Source organism: Mustela lutreola, chromosome 6 (genome assembly GCF_030435805.1).
Source record: "Mustela lutreola isolate mMusLut2 chromosome 6, mMusLut2.pri, whole genome shotgun sequence".
NCBI lineage: Eukaryota > Metazoa > Chordata > Mammalia > Carnivora > Mustelidae > Mustela > Mustela lutreola.
The window spans coordinates 119,188,608-119,203,840 of record NC_081295.1 but is presented as its reverse complement, the minus strand read 5'-3'; the positions used below and the strand labels follow the sequence as shown (position 1 = coordinate 119,203,840).

The 15,233-nt window shown below is 51.6% G+C and overlaps 1 protein-coding gene across 2 annotated transcripts in view; it reads left to right on the top strand.

Annotated features, from left to right (window-relative positions):
- The first annotated feature begins 1,378 nt into the window (after positions 1–1,378).
- Positions 1,379–15,233, top strand: part of PACSIN1 (protein kinase C and casein kinase substrate in neurons 1) — a 54,372-nt gene continuing 40,517 nt past the window's right edge. For both annotated transcript variants that reach the window (XM_059178588.1, XM_059178589.1), the window contains exon 1: positions 1,379–1,564. The gene's annotated coding sequence lies outside the window, so the exon portion shown is untranslated. The remainder of the gene's footprint in view (positions 1,565–15,233) is intronic.

Here is a 15,233-nt window from a genome sequence, read left to right as displayed (position 1 = left end):
CTTCTCTGGGACACTCCACTCCCTTGGTTGCCCTCTTCATCCTTACAGTGGGTGCTGTCATCTCACCTCCCTGACTAGGTATTGAGTACCTCTAGGCTCTACAGGTAACATGCCATCAGCACTCAGAGAATTCTCACTGAATGAATAAACACTGGGTCATGAGTTTCCGGGCCTCTGGTGAGGAGGAGTGGGGGGTGGTGGTGGCAGGAAATATGTGTGGTTATCCCAGGTGCAGACAATAAAGAGTGGTGAGGTCTGTGGCAAAGGAGAGATGAAACTCTCCCTCCCTATCCGAGGGGCTTACAATCAAATTCGGCCACCCCCATTCCCCACTAATGTCCCGGACCTGATCGCCCTGCCAACGCTCTATCTTTCCCTTCCCCTGCCTTTATTGTCCTACTTTGTATGCACCATCTTAAAATATCGTATATATAAATATATAAATACATATTTTATATAATAAATACATTTATTATATTCAACATCTGTTTTCCTTCACAAAGGCCAACTATACCCCAGGGCAAAGATTTGGTCTGTTTTGTATTCTGCTGTAGCCCAGCCCGCCCAGGCACCTAAAAGACCCTTAGCAGACAGGCATTGCACAAATCATCAGCGGCAGGCAGGTATCTGCAGTGGAGAGAGCTGCCCCAGTCCCTCTGCAGGTTCCAGGCTCCCGGAAACACTCAGGGTTCAAGTCAAGGAGAGTGAAGGCCTTTGGGGGCAAGTCTCCCGCAGAGCCCCAAGGAAACGGCCTAGAAGGGTCTGTCTGGATGACAGCAGGTGCGGCAGGAACTAAGGCACGAGGATTAGTGGCTATCCCTTCTGGGGTTAATGGGGGCAATTCTGGGCGAAGCTGATGTAGGGGGGAGGGGAGAGCGCCCCCCCCCCACCCACTCACCACACACGGACCCGCTCGTACCAGAAGACGCAGGCTTGGGAGAGGCTAGAGACCGACAGACGGACTGTCAGACGGGGCCGAAGGAATGTCCCAGAAGGTGTGGAAAGGGCAGTGAGGGGAGTGGAGCGACACCCCCGCCCCTCCGCCCCCCCTTCCGGGGAGCGCTTGTAGGAGGGCTGGGGAGAGGAGGAAAGGCGGGGTGCACCCGGCGCCCGCCGGTCCGCCGCAGAGCCCCAGTGCCCCAGCCGGAAGCACCCCCGGGAGGCGGCCCGGGAATTGGGGGAGCCCCCCGCCCCCCACCCCAGGGGCGCCTGCTAAGCCGGGTGCTGCCTCCTCAGCAGCCTCGGCGCTTCCACCTGCGCAGACACCGCGCCGCCCTGCGCCGAGCTGCCATTGGCTCGCTAAAAATGCCTCTCTAATCTGCGCCCATCTGTGCACGCCTTCCAACCGCCCCCCCACCCTCCGCCTCGTCGGCTCTGACCTTCCTCCTTCCCGCAGCCCCGGCGCGGTCCGGAGAGACGCGGTGGCGGCGGCGGCGGCGGCGGCGGCAGCGGAGGCGGCGCAGCTTCCTCTTCCCCCGGGAAGTCGTCTGGGCTTGAGGCCGGCCCCTGACGCTCCGCTCTGCCCCGTGGCGCCACCGATGCTGCCGGGCGCATCTGCCCCCAGGTAGGGGGTTCTGACCCTGGGATCGCCGGGTGCGCAGGGAGCGGGGAGCCGGTCCGGGAGTGCGTGTCTGCGGCGGGCACAGAGGCTGACGTCTCCCGGGAGCGCTGGGGAGGACCGGGCAGTTACCTGGAGAGAAGCGGGCGCGCGGCCGGGGCTGCTTTGCGGGCACCGGGGCTCGCAGGCATCCCCCAGGCGGTGCCAGGATGCCCCTGCGCCGGACCCCTTGGGAAAGGCAGCTAGCGGTGGAGGCCTTTACCCTGGGGAAAACGCAAGAATTGGGTTCCATGGGACGAGTCTCTGGCCTGGGGCGGTCTGGGTCGCAGCGGGGGGGGGGGGGTGCCGCTTGTACCAGCGTGGTGCGTAAGCTATTTATGGCTCAGAGTGGGCTGGAAGAAACACAGCAGTTGATGCGCTCTGTGCTCTGTCTGGTTTGCAATTAGAGACATATTTTTTTTGTCCCTCCACCCATTCCTCTGTAGCTGGGATGGTGGGGGGGGGGGAGAGGAAAAGGAGGTGATGCTACATAGCCTGCAAATAAGCACAAGCCGTGGTCTTCCCGGCACCCTCCCCTCCTCACTCCCTAGGCGACTTGCTTTGGGTTGGAACTACCTCTTTCTCTTATTTTTGCCTTAGGAGGGCATGACAAGATTCAAAGGTCATCTGGGTGTGAAGGCTGCGCTGGCGAACCCCGGAGCCTGGCCAGACCCAGCTTCAAGCAGCAACCACTCCCTGCCCCCACAGCCCAGCTCTGCCCCCCTCCTTCAGGGACACATGTGGCTGCTTTTTTCTGGGCAAACCATAAATAACCCACATCCCCAGCTCCCCCGGGGTGCAAACAGCACTGTCTGTCCACGATGTTGGAGGTGATGTTGGAGGTTCTGTCTCTTACCCACCTGACCTTCCTGTCACATGCAAATCACCACTCCCAAGCCGCCCCCTCCCTGAAGCTTCCCATAGCCAGGTGAGATACTTGCCTCCTGCCCTGCCTTCCTCGACCTAGTCTGCCTTGTGGTTTAGTTATTTATGTCCCTTCTGTCACCCTCTAGACCAGAAGTGCCTTCGGGGCAGGAATCTGTTTGATTCATTTCCATCATTGACCCTGAGCCTGACCAGGGTCTGGCACCAAGTGAGTGTTTGTGGAATGAGTGGATGGATGGGTTTGAACTCTGGGAGATAGCTGGTAACCTGCAGGTGGGGACTGAGCCTCCTCTTGGTATATGTGCTGCCGAAGCGAGCACCTGAGCCTCCTCTTGGGCTTTCTTTCCATTCCCCAGGGCCAAGATCCACCAAAGTCAGACAGTCCCATTAGGCCCTTTCTGGTCCTGCAACTGATGGACACCTACGGCATATGGGGATCAATGGCACAGTCCCAATGGCTCCGGAGGGTCTTTCTGGGCCCCTGGTTTGAGGTCTTGGCCTAAGCCAGGTTCGATGAAGGTCTGGTGAAGGTCTGGCTTTACTTAGGCCCCTGGGTTGACTGGCACTCTCTTCCTGGGGTGCTCAGATCAGACCGTGGGTGTCTGTCTCTGTCCCAGCACTTGGGAAAGTCCTGGTCAACATCAGGGCATCTGGGAAGGCCCCAGCCGGGCTGCCCTCAGCCTCTGGGGGTCCTCACGGTGAGCTTGGAGCAAATCTCACAAATACATTGGGGGCAGGGGAGGAAACCCAGCCAAAAGAACAGGCCAAGGATTCTGGGCTCTGTGAGAGACATTTAGCAGACCTTTCTCAGCCCTTGCTCCTTTGACAGCCATGCCAATGAGACATTTTCGAGATGTTCTTGTCCTGGCTTTATGGTGGCTGGGTGTGGGGGCGCGGGTAGATCGAGGCCCAGAGAAGGTCAGCAGCAGAGGCAGGGGTGACGCTTAGTTTCTGGCTCCAAGTCCAGTGCTCACTCCCTGGAGCTCGAGGGAGCTAGGGTGAGGCCTCGGAGTCAGGTCAAGGTGGGATTGTTCTAGAACCCAGAAGTTCCCCCTCTCTGGCTTTGTCTTGACCCCTACCTAGTCATGGTACGAGGAAGAGAGTATGGAAGGGATGCTTCAGGGAGGAGGGGGAGGCAAATGGAGAATGGGTTGGTTAGTGCCTGCTGGGGGTCGGCCCTGGAGGGGTCTCCAGAAGAGGGTGTGGTAATAGCAGTAAAAACTAACAGCACATGTCATTTGTCACATGCCAGGTCCTGGTCCAACTATAACTCCTTCAGTCCTCACCATAGCCCGATGAAGTAGGTCCCGTTATTAGCCCCATTTTACCAATGAGGAGACTGAGGCACAGAGAAGTTATCTAAGATCACACAGTTGGTAAAAGTGGAGGAGCTAGGATTTGAACCTAGAACCCAGAGTCTGTGCTCTTCCCCTGTATTCCCTATTGTGAGAGCAAGAGGGCTATGGAGCTGCCGGCTGGGGCTTGCTGTCTCCAGGGAGATCCAGGTTTCAGGTGCACCGTGGCTCAAGTTCACAGATGGAGGGTGGGCTGCGCCCGATGGTGACTGTGGGTTGTGGCTGCGGAGAATAAGAATCCACATCAGTGAGCAGAAGTGGGACCTTTGTAGGACGCACACCTGACCCTGTGTCGCTCCCCTGCTTCGAGTCCTTCAGTGGCTCTCCATGGCCCTGAGGACAAAGGGCAGTCTCATTAATGTGGCCCTGTTGTCTTCCCCAAGTCTGGGTTTCCGCTTTCTTTTCCCCCTCCCTCTGCCCTCCAGCTGCTCTGAACTGCTCTCAGTTCCTCAAGTATGTCATGCTTCTCTCACCTGCAGACCAGCGCACAGGCTGTTCCCTGACTCGAACACTCTCCCTCCTCCTCCCCTCCGTGTTCCTTCTCACCCTGGCTGGGGGCTGGGGGTTCAGACTGGACTTCTGTTCCTCCCAGAAGCTTCCTGACTTGGGCATCTTGCTCACCTCCCCTCACCCAGCACCCTCTGGGGCATTGGGATGTTGCCCCATCTTCCCACTTCAAGACTGTGAAGTTCAAGGGGGCAGGTCCGTGTTCTGTCCCCAGTGTCTCCAGTGACCCCAGCGCCTGGCACCGGGTTGCCCTAGCTCACTTGTAGTATGAATCAGTGCGCGTTGGTCCCTCACATCATCAGCCTCAGGACACATAAAGCATTTTTCTTCTCCTGATAGGAGTTGAGGAAACCACTCATGAATTTGCATATAGCCCCCCAGTAAGGATAGGCTTGTGGTAGAAAGCCCTCACTGGAGAAGTGAAACAGCCTGTGGGCCTGGTGGGACAGGGGTGGGAGATTTCGCTGATCTGGGAGGAGTCCTCCCGCGGAAACAGGTGGGAGGGATGTGGGAGGAGTGAGTGTGGAGGAGGAATGCTTGATTGGGTTTTACATTTTTCTGAAGTTTTTTGAAAAAAAGCTTTTATGTTCTTATTACCAAAGTAAGGTGTGCTTGTTGTGGAAAATTTAGAAAGTACTGGAAAGCCAAAAAAAAATCCATTAGCCAGCACCACACCCACCTGATGTAGGCACTTTGTGGTTGGTTTCCAGCCCTGGGTATTAGTAGACTGGGGCAGGAATGGGGGTGGGGTGGGGTGGGGTAGAGATGGGGGAGAGGGGAGCGGAGGTGGGGGGACAGGTAGGGTAGAAGGTGGAGGAAGGAGTGCAGGTGGGGAAGTGGTCCCTGAGCCTTGCCTGAGGTCAGCCAGGTGGGAAGCAGGCAGAACACGGTGAAGGAAAATGTGGAGCTCCGAAACAGCCCCCACAGGCAACCTCAGGGGCCCACGGTGCACTCTGGAGCTAGATTGGCCCTCTGGAGCCAAACCTGGGAACTTGGGCCAGTCAGACCTCTAGACCTCTGCAGGCATCAGACACGGGTCGGGGGAAGGACTTGCTCTCAGGCAGGTGGCTCTGGAGCAGGCTGCCACCTAAGGGTCATGTGCCCACATCACGCCCTCCCTCCTTCCCTCGCCAGCAGCTTGGGTGAGAGGTTTACCCTCAGAAAGAATAGGTGGGAAGGAACCTGCATGATGGGTCAGGGGAGATGTGCAGGAAGCTGGCCCCAGCTGGCTCTGAGGGGATGGGAACTCCAATGCCAGGGAAGTTGGTGGGGCCATCTCTGGGCGGAGAGTGTGCTGTGGGGGTAGGTGTGATGCTCCTGGAGACTTTTCTGGCTGGGAGGGGCAGCAGGCTGCCTCTGCTCTCTGGGCCTGGGGCAGAGGAGGCCCTCAGCTACTGTTTAAAAATCACTTGATATTAAAAAATGCTGGCTGGGGGATGTAGGAGGCTTACGGGATAAAATCGCAGTTATATCCCAGTTACGAGATAAAATGCCCAGTTATATTTGACCTCAGATAAACAACGAATTTGTTTAGCATGAGCGTGTCCTAAATATTGCATGGAACGTACTTGCATAAGAATTTTATTTGCTGTTTATCTGAAAGCCACATTTAAGTAGGTGTCCTGTATTTTGAGATGCTAAAGCTGCCTACCCTAGACCAGGATGGGAAGGAAGAGAGAGAGACAGAGAGAGAAGAGGAGTGGGTGGTCCTAATTTTTTCTTCTTTGGTATTGTGGGAGGGGTCAGTGGATACTTGCCTGAAATTGACAGTTAAAAAAAAAAATTAACCTGTCCATTTTTAGAAGTCAATGAGATATTTCAGATTTTGCATCTGTAAACCGTTTACTGTCTAGAGAATGAGTCTCCACTTGTGGATTTGGGTTCCCTAGGGTGGCTCAGAAATAAGAAAGAGTGCGCCCTCTCATTTGTGCAGGAGGGACAAAAGGAGAGTTGAGGATCCAGGGTGGAGTCCCTAAATAGTATTAGTTCATTTGAGAAATAAAAGCTTTCATCTTAATAAACCTCAGATGTGGCAGAGGGTGTGGAAAACTGGGAGAATAGGTTGGCACCGTCTTTCTGACATTAGTGACTGGAGCTGTGACCTGGCAATTTCTCCCACAGGTGCCATCTTCACAGAGTGCCGAAACAGCTGGGTGGGAATGGTCAGTGCAACAGAGCTATGTGTCCGGCAGGAGGGCTGGGACATAAATAGGACATCTCTAGCCGGGGCGATTTTAGGCAGCTGATCAGTTCTTTCATTTGGTCAGTGACTCTCTCCACTGCCTGTCTCCTGTGTGCCAGGCACTGTTATAGATGCTGGGGGACGCTGAGAGAGAACAGATGGTCAGAATGTATGGGCAAGTGAAGGCAAGCGACTTGGTGGAATGATGTGTTTCATATGATCCCATTTAAAAAATGTACGTATGTGTCTGTGTGTGCTTATCACATAAAGATGTTTAGAAGGCTGCCTATCTGATTTTTATTCCAGCTTACCTCTGCGGGCAGGTGGCAGGAGGCTCAGTGCCAGAAAGGATGGGGGATATTTCCTTCTTCTTTCAGACATCCTGTGCAGTTTGCGTTTTATACAGCAAATGTCATCCCTCATAAAAACATCATTGGGGTGCCTGGGTGGCTGAATTAAAGCCTCTGCCTTTGGCTCAGGTCATGATCCCAGGGTCCTGGAATTGGGCCGCATCGGACTCTCTGCTTGGCAGGGAGTCTGCTTTCTTTTCTCTCTCTCTGCCTGCCTCTCTACCTACTTGTGATCCCTGTCTGTCAAATAAATAAAATTTTAAAAATTTTTTTAAAAATCATTAAAATTACACTTGATAATAGCTGGGATTTTTCTTAGAAGTCTTAAAAAGGTGAGCATTTAAATTGCTTTCCTCTGGAATGCCTGGGTGACTCAGTCGGTTAAGTGTCTGTTTTTGGCTCTGGTCATGATCTCGGGTTCTGGGATCGAGCTCCACATCGGGCTCCCTGCTCAGTGGGGAACCTGCTTGTCCTTCTCCCCGTGGCCCTCCCCCTTCTTGTGCTCTCTCCCTCTCTCTCAAATAAAGAAATAAAATAAATTTTGAAAAGATAAAAAAAATTTTAAAAATTGCTTTCCTCTTAGTTTGATGGTATCTGACTTAGAGGCTGCCACTTGGGATTATATATTGATTTGTGGCTGGTTTTGAACTGGTCCCCGCATGGGTTTCTCTCTCCTCTCCTTCCTTGAGTTCCTGGGCTGGATGAGACCTGGCGGGATGGGCATGTGGGTGAGGTAAGTCTGGGTACCAGGAAGGCAGAAGCCAAGTCTCCGTGTAACTGGTGATTGGGTGCCCACAGTGTGTGTGGTACTGAGGTGTCTTGGGTTGGGGGGCCCCACAAAGGAGGAAGATGGGCCCTGGACAGCAAAGCTAGGGGACCCCTGGGGGCCTGAAGTCCACTGTCATTGGCCAGGCACAGTTTTGTTTTTGAACTCCTATTTAGTTTTCCTCAGTAATGTTATGAGGTTATCCCCATTTTGCAGCTGTGGAAACTGAGGTCAAGTGACTTGCCTGAGGTTAAACTGCAGGTAAGTGACTGAGGCAGGATTCACACCCATGCAGTCTGGACCCAGAGACTCTGCTCTTTTTTTATTTTTATTTTTATTTTTTTAAAGATTTTATTTTTAAGATTTTATTTATTAACTTGACAGAGATCACAAGTAGACAAGCAGCAGGCAGAAGGAGAGGGGGAAGCAGGCTCCCCGCTGAGCAGGGAACCCAATGTCGGGCTGGATCCCAGGACCCTGGGATCATGACCTGAGCTGAAGGCAGAGGCTTAACCCACTGAGTCACCCAGATGCCCCTCTGTTCTTTTTTTTTTTTTTTTTTAAGATTTTATTTATTTATTTATTTTAGAGCATGGGGAGGGGCAGAGGAAAAGGGAGAGAATCCCAAGCAGACACCTTGCTGAACGTGGAGCCCGATGTGGGGTTTGATCTCACCACCCTGAGCCAAAACCAAGAGTTGGACGCTTAACTGACTGAGCCACCCAGGCATCCCTAAAGGCTCTGCTCTTAACCTCTATGCCACGACACCTCTCGTTAGGGAGCACAGATAGACATGCTAGTGAAGCCTGAACGTGGTTGACCATGGAAGGTCTTCTTCGGGTAGATCTGGAAGAAAAGGATGGTAGATTTGGAAAGTGCCTTCAAGGCAAAGTGACAACAGGGACAAAGATGCAGAGGTGGGAGCGTAAGCGGTGGACTGTAGGGTCTGGGGAGGAAATCAGTGCAGGAACCTGAGGGAGGAAGTGACAGATGAGTCTGGGGGGGCAGATGCCAAATACGTTAAGCTATTGGCCTCCTTGAACTTTCCGGAAGAGGTAGACTTGTGTCCCTCAGCCCCCTACTGTCCTGGCTGGCCCTCCTCCGAGGCTATACACCCTATCCCTGGTCTGCCTGGGTCCAGCCTTTGACCACTGAAGAAGGAGAGAGAGATAGCTGAGGCAGAGCAAGAACACGGGTCCGGGAACAGGGGGGCTTGGGATGAGATCCTGGAGGGGCCTTGGGCCATTCGGCACCTTGCCTGGGACTCAGTTTCCTCTTCTGTTTTTTAATTTTGAAACTTTCTCTTATGATGGGGGTGTACCCGGGTGGCTCAGTCATTAAGCGTCTTCCTTCAGCTCAGGTCATGATCCCAGAGTCTTGGGATCGAGCCCCGCATCGGGCTCCCTGCTCAGCCTGCTTCTTCCTTTCTCTCTGCCTGCCGCTCCCTCTGCTTGTGCTCTCTGTCTGTCAAATAGATAAATAAAATCTTAAAAAAACACTTTCTATTGGAAAATACAAGCCTTTGCAGAAATAGAGAGAGTATGATAATGTGCTAATGTACCTACCGTTCAGCTTCAACTTATCCCAGCTCAGGGCCAGTCTTGTTCTATTTCTGCCCCTACCTCTGCCCCCTCCCAATTTGGACCAAATCCCGGACATCATTTCATCACAAATACATCAAGATGTGTCTCGAAAAGATAAGGACTTTTCCTAACATAACCACAATGCCATTATTCTACCTAAGAAGAAACTATACCTTTATAGTGTCGCATATCCACCGAGTGTTACAGACGTGTCTTCATTTTGTTTTGTCTTATTTTGGTTTTTTGCACGTAGTTTGACTCAGGCTGCAAATAAGGGCCACACATTGTGACTGGTTGATGTGTGTCTTGGTCTCTCTTAGTCGATAATTTCCCTCTTCAACTTCTCCTCTGTTCACGGCAGTTGATCTGTTGGAGAAATCAGATTGTTTGTCCTGTAGAATTTCCTGCAGTCTGGATTTTGTTGATTGTATTGATTGTATCCCCAGGGTGTAGTTTAACACATCCCTCTGTCCCCTCTGTAAATTGGGTAGTCTGCTGCATCTGTCTTCTGACTCCCCGTGATGCAGTCATCAGGAAACCTTCCTGACTTTACCTTCATGACACCCAGAATCCAACCTCTGCTCCCCATGTCCATTGCTGCCCTCCCTTCTGAGCCTGACCATCGCTTTCCTGCCTTATTGCAACAGCCTCTACCAGGTCTCCCTGCCTCCCTCTTTGTCCTAGCAGCCAAAGAGACTCTTAAAACCTCAATCAGATCCATCCCTCCTCTGCTCAAAACTTCAAAGACTCCCTTGTCTTTGGAAGAAAACTCAAAGTCCTATAAAAGGTCCTGTAATGGCCTTCAAAGCCCTGGGTGACCTAGCTACACAGTTCCTCTGACCTCATCTCACACCACTCCTTCCTCAGTCACTTCCCGGACATTTTTTGGATGTATTGGATATCCCCTGCCTCAGGGCCTTTGCATGGCCATTCTCGGGGAAGTGCCTAGTTGGAGAGGTGAGCATGGCTCATGATGTTCACATCTCTGCCCGTGTCACCTCCTCAGAGAGGCCTTCCCAGAGCATTTCACCTAAAATAGCTGCTGTTAACTGATGAATTATTGAACTTTACATCTGAAACTAAAGATGTACTATATACTGGCTAATTGAATTAAAGTTAAAAAAAAAAAAAAAACCACACACACGCTGCTGTTATTCTCTATTCCCCACCCCTGCTTTAGTTTCCTTCTTAACACTTGCCCATCTTTGATGTTACAGTCTTGTTGCTTCCCCCCACCCCCACCTATCTGTGAGCTTGGTGAGGGCGGGGCAGCAGGATGCAGAGGTCCCCTTTCACTCAGGTGGCTCTCAAGTCAGCTCCTCTCTTTTCAGCATTTCCTGGAAAATAAAACAATGCTTCAGAGTTTACAAAATACTTCCTGTCCTAGGTCAGATGCTGGGAAGCATAACCCAAGACAAGGATTCCTGGGCAAGTGATTTACTGCAGGGAAGCCTGCAGGAGGGAGGGAGGGTGTCTGCAGGGCAGGGAAGGTGTGCCTTGAGAGGGGGAAGCAAGTGCTGGGGAGGGCCCCTGCCTGGAGGCTTAGGCCAGGCTTCTTGGCTCGGCTTACCAGACAGTCACTGGCTGCCCCCAACCCTGGGAGGAAGGCATAACCTCCCAGGCATCTTGGGTGAGGCTGCCAACTCTCAGGAGTGGGTGGGTGGTGGTACAGGGCCTCCGGCACCCCTCCCCCACTTTCTTCGATCCATTTGCTGCTCTGAGTCTGGCCATCAGCTGAGAGGGAGGGGTTTATTATTTATTTATTTATTTATTCTTTTTTTTTTTTTAAATTTTATTTTTTAAGATTTTATTAAAGAGTGAGAGTGAGAAAGCAAGAGACAGCATGAGCAGAAGGGGAGGAGCAGAGGAAGAGAGAAGCAGGCTCCCCACTGAGCAGGGAGCCTGCGGCTGGATCCCAGGACCCCAGGACCCCAGGATCATGACCTGAGCCTAAGGCAGATGCCTAACTGACTGAGCCACCCAGGCGCCCCGAGTTCTTGGTCATGACCGGTATTCTGTGTCATCGATGAAGAAGCCCAGGTTTCTGGGGGGCAGGACGGTAGAATGACTTGCCTGATGTGGCACAGCCAGGAAGGGGCAGATCTGGGATTTGAACTTCTGTTCTTCCTTGAGTCAGTCTTGGTGGCTTCGGGTTCCTAACATTCCTCTGATACATTCATTGAGCAAATAGGTATCCCGTGACGTGTGCTGTACTGAACGGGGTCCGCTGGCCGTTCTGGGGCGAGTGACCGTCCACACCCTGCTTACCCTCGGGGAGCCCTGAGCTTCAACCTTCTGTAATGACAACACGCAGCACCTGTGGGACACTTTGTGCGCCAGGCACTGTGCTAGATGTCCCCCCGATGTGGGTTAGCACATGGCAGCCTTACAGCACCCCATGTGGGTGAGCTGAGGCTGCAGAGGGGCTTAAGACTTTGGGCTAGGGTCTCTGGTGACTGCGTGGTGTAGCTGGGATTCACACTGGGTCTAAACACAGCTCTCCCCACTACCACCTGCCCTGCCCTGGCCCCACCCACAGTGGGCTATCTGGTGTCACCTCTATCAGCAGCTCCATCGGACACCAGGCTGCTACCCTGTCCTGCTCCCCAAGTGTTGGGTGACCAGCTGCCATCTCACCTGCCCCACTTGGCCAGGTCCCAGACAGGGCACCTTGATGGGAGGTCTCCCCTACCCTAGGGCCCTGGATTCCTGCCTCTGCCCCTTCCCCCAGCCCTTTTATCACTGGCACTGACTGGTGGGGTGGACCCTTGGACCAGCGTCAGCCAGCCTGGGCATTGGGGGCCCCTCCCCCTCACACCAGCTGGCCTGATAAGCTGCAAAGCTGGCTTGGCCTGGGTGCCCCTGAACGGCGCTGGGGGGGGGGGCAAATCACAGCGGGCTTCCTTTGCGCCTCATCACTCCCCAAACAGGGTCCAGACGAGGTAGAAATCAAGTCGCAACATTGCATTAGGTTGTAAGGCTGGGGAGGGTCCCCTCCACCCCGCCTTGGGGATGGGAGTCTGGGACGCAGTAGAATGCGGTTGGGGCGGACCCGATTCCTGAGATCCCTGCTGCCCCAGGACTCTTTTCTATCCCATCCCCAGGTTGCTCTGTACTACTGCTCAGCTGAGCTGGGTGCCAGCGGTCAGGCTCTTTCCCAGTTTTAGGCCTCGAGGCTTCCCTCAGGGGCTACACCCAGGAGGGGTCTGTGCCTCCTTGGCAAGAACTCCAGGAATATTTGTGCTAATTCTGGACACAGAATAGCATGCAAAGCACATGGAAAGAAGCCCATTGCCCTGCTGGTGTGGCTGGTGGAGAAGTTACTCGGCCCACAGCCTGGCCTGGATGCTGGAGTGCTCTGGTCTGCAGGGGAGTAAGATGCTCCCCACAATGGCTGCAGGGGTGCAGGGAAGGGGGGAGCCCTGAGAGCTGTGGCCACCCCAGCCTTCCTGCAAGTTAACATCTGATTTCCATCATCTTTTCCTCCTCACCAGATGGTGATTTTCTAATTTGATCATTTTGTTTGCATTAGCTAGACTTCTGTAAAGAACTTTCCCTCTTCATTTATTCTGTTATTTTGAAATATGGTATGTATATTAGGATGAAGGCTTGATTCTTTCCCTTTATTTATCAGTTTTAAAAAGAAATGAGTTGGGGGAGTGCCTGGGTGGCTCAGTCAGTTAAGGATCTGCCTTTGGCTCAGGTCATGAGTCCAGGGTCCTGGGATCAAGCCCTGCAACAGGCTCCCTGCTCAGTAGGGAGTCTGATTCTCCCTCTCCCTCTCTGCCCCTCCTCCCACCCCCCTGGGCTTTCTCTCTCTCTTTCTCAAATAAATTAACAAAATCTTTTTAAAAAATGAGTTGGTGCTCTAGCAACTTCCAAAGGTGAACAGTGAGTATTTTTCCCATTTTAAAATACAAAAGTATATAAAATAGGTTGTACATTTTAACAAATCAATATAAAGCCAATATCCAAGTTGCTACCATGTAGGTCAAAACCTGAGAATGACTCTAGTTGCAGAAGCCCCCCAATGCCCTTCTCCCCCACTGGTCCTCCCTCCCAGAGGGACCCACTATCCTGATTAGTGTTATTAACTGCTTTATTTTTGGCTTTACGATGTAAGTAGGCATCCAGAACCAAATAGTTCTGTCTTTGAATTTTAATTAATAAAATTACTATTCTTTAATAGTTGGGTTTTTTCTTTCTCTTTTTCTTTTAAAGATTTTATTCATTTATTTAACAGACATAGAGCATGAGTTGGGGGAGGTGCAGAGAGGGAGAAGCAGGCTCCCCGCTGAGCAGGGAGTCCAATGCAGGGCTTGGTCCCAGGACCTTGGGATCATGACTTGAGCCAAAGGCAGATGCTCAACCAACAGAGCCACCCAGGTGCCCCTGGCTGTTTTTATCAATTAGCATTTTCTTTTTACCATGCATCTAGAGTGTTCTTTGTAGTAGTCATTCTTTCATTTTTTTTCCTTGTTGTATAGCGTTCTGTATGTGAACAGACCCTTATCCAGGCTAGCATTTACATAATCAAGGTTGTTTCTGATTTGTGGCTATCGTGAAGATTGCTGCTCTGAATGTTCTCTGAATAAATCACTCATGCTCCTTTTTTTTTTTTAATTTAAAGATATTTATTTATTTATTTATTTGAGAGAGAATGAGAGAGAGGGAGAGAAGGAGAACACAGAGGGAGAAGCAGACTCCTGGCCGAGGAGAGAGCCTGATGCGGGGCTCTATCCCAGGACCCCAAGACCATGACCCGAGACGAAGGCAGATGCTTAATCAGCTGAACCACCCAAGGCGTCCCTGCACTCATGCGATTCTGCAGGGTATATACCTAGGAGTGGAATGGCTGGGTCATGGGGTCTATCTTCAAACTTACTGGATAGGGCTAAACAGTTACCCAAAGTGGTTCTACCAGTCTTCACACATACAAGCAGCATGTGCTAGATCTCCATGCCCCACATTCTTTTTTTTTTTTTTTAAGATTTTATTTATTTATTTGAGAGAGAAACAGAGAGAGTGAGTGAGCGAGCATGAGAGGGGAGAGGTCAGAGGGAGAAGCAGACTCCCCACTGAGCAGGGAGCTCCATGTGGGACTCGATGCTGGGATTCCAGGATCATGACCTGAGCCAAAGGCAGACGCTTAACCAACTGAGCCACCCAGGCACCCGGTGCTCCACATTCTTGTAGACATTTGGTTATGAACAGACTTTTAAAGCTATTTTTTATTTTGATTTTAATTATAATTATGGATTTTTATAAACTTGATGAGTTACAGTCCTTGTATTCGTTACCCTTAATGATGCTTAAGTTGTCCCACCTTTGGCCAGTGGGAGCCTCTTTTCACACAAGTGAACTGGTGCTTGGAAGTGTCCTTGCTTTCTGGGATGAAGATGTTCTAGGCTCCTCAGAGCTGCAATCAGACATTTCTTCAGGGAGCTCTGGGTCATTATATATATATATATATATATATATATATATATATATACATACATACACACATATATAGGTGTATACACACACATATATTTTTTAAATTGCAATATAATTCTATATCCTAATTTCATCCCTTTTAAAATGTACAGTTTGGGGGCACCTGGGTGGCTCAGTCGTTAAGCGTCTCCCTTCAGCTCAGGTCATGATCTCAGGGTCCTGGGATCAAGCCTCATGTCAGGTTCTCTGCTCAGTGGGGAGCCTGCTTCTCTCTCTGCCTCTGCTGCTCCCCCTGCTTGTGCACTCTCTCTCTCCAATAAGTAAATAAAATTTTAAACAAAAATAAAATGTACAATTCAGTGGCTTTTAGCACATTCACAAAGTTGTGCAGCATCACCGCTGTCTAATTCCAGAACATTCCATCACTCCAGAAAGAAACTGCATGCCCTTGAGCACTTATTCCTCAAGCTCCGGGCAACCGGCTATCTCCTCTCTGTCTCCATAAATCCACCGATTCTGAATAATGAATGCCTAGACAGTAAGTGGACTCACATGAGATGTTTCTGATT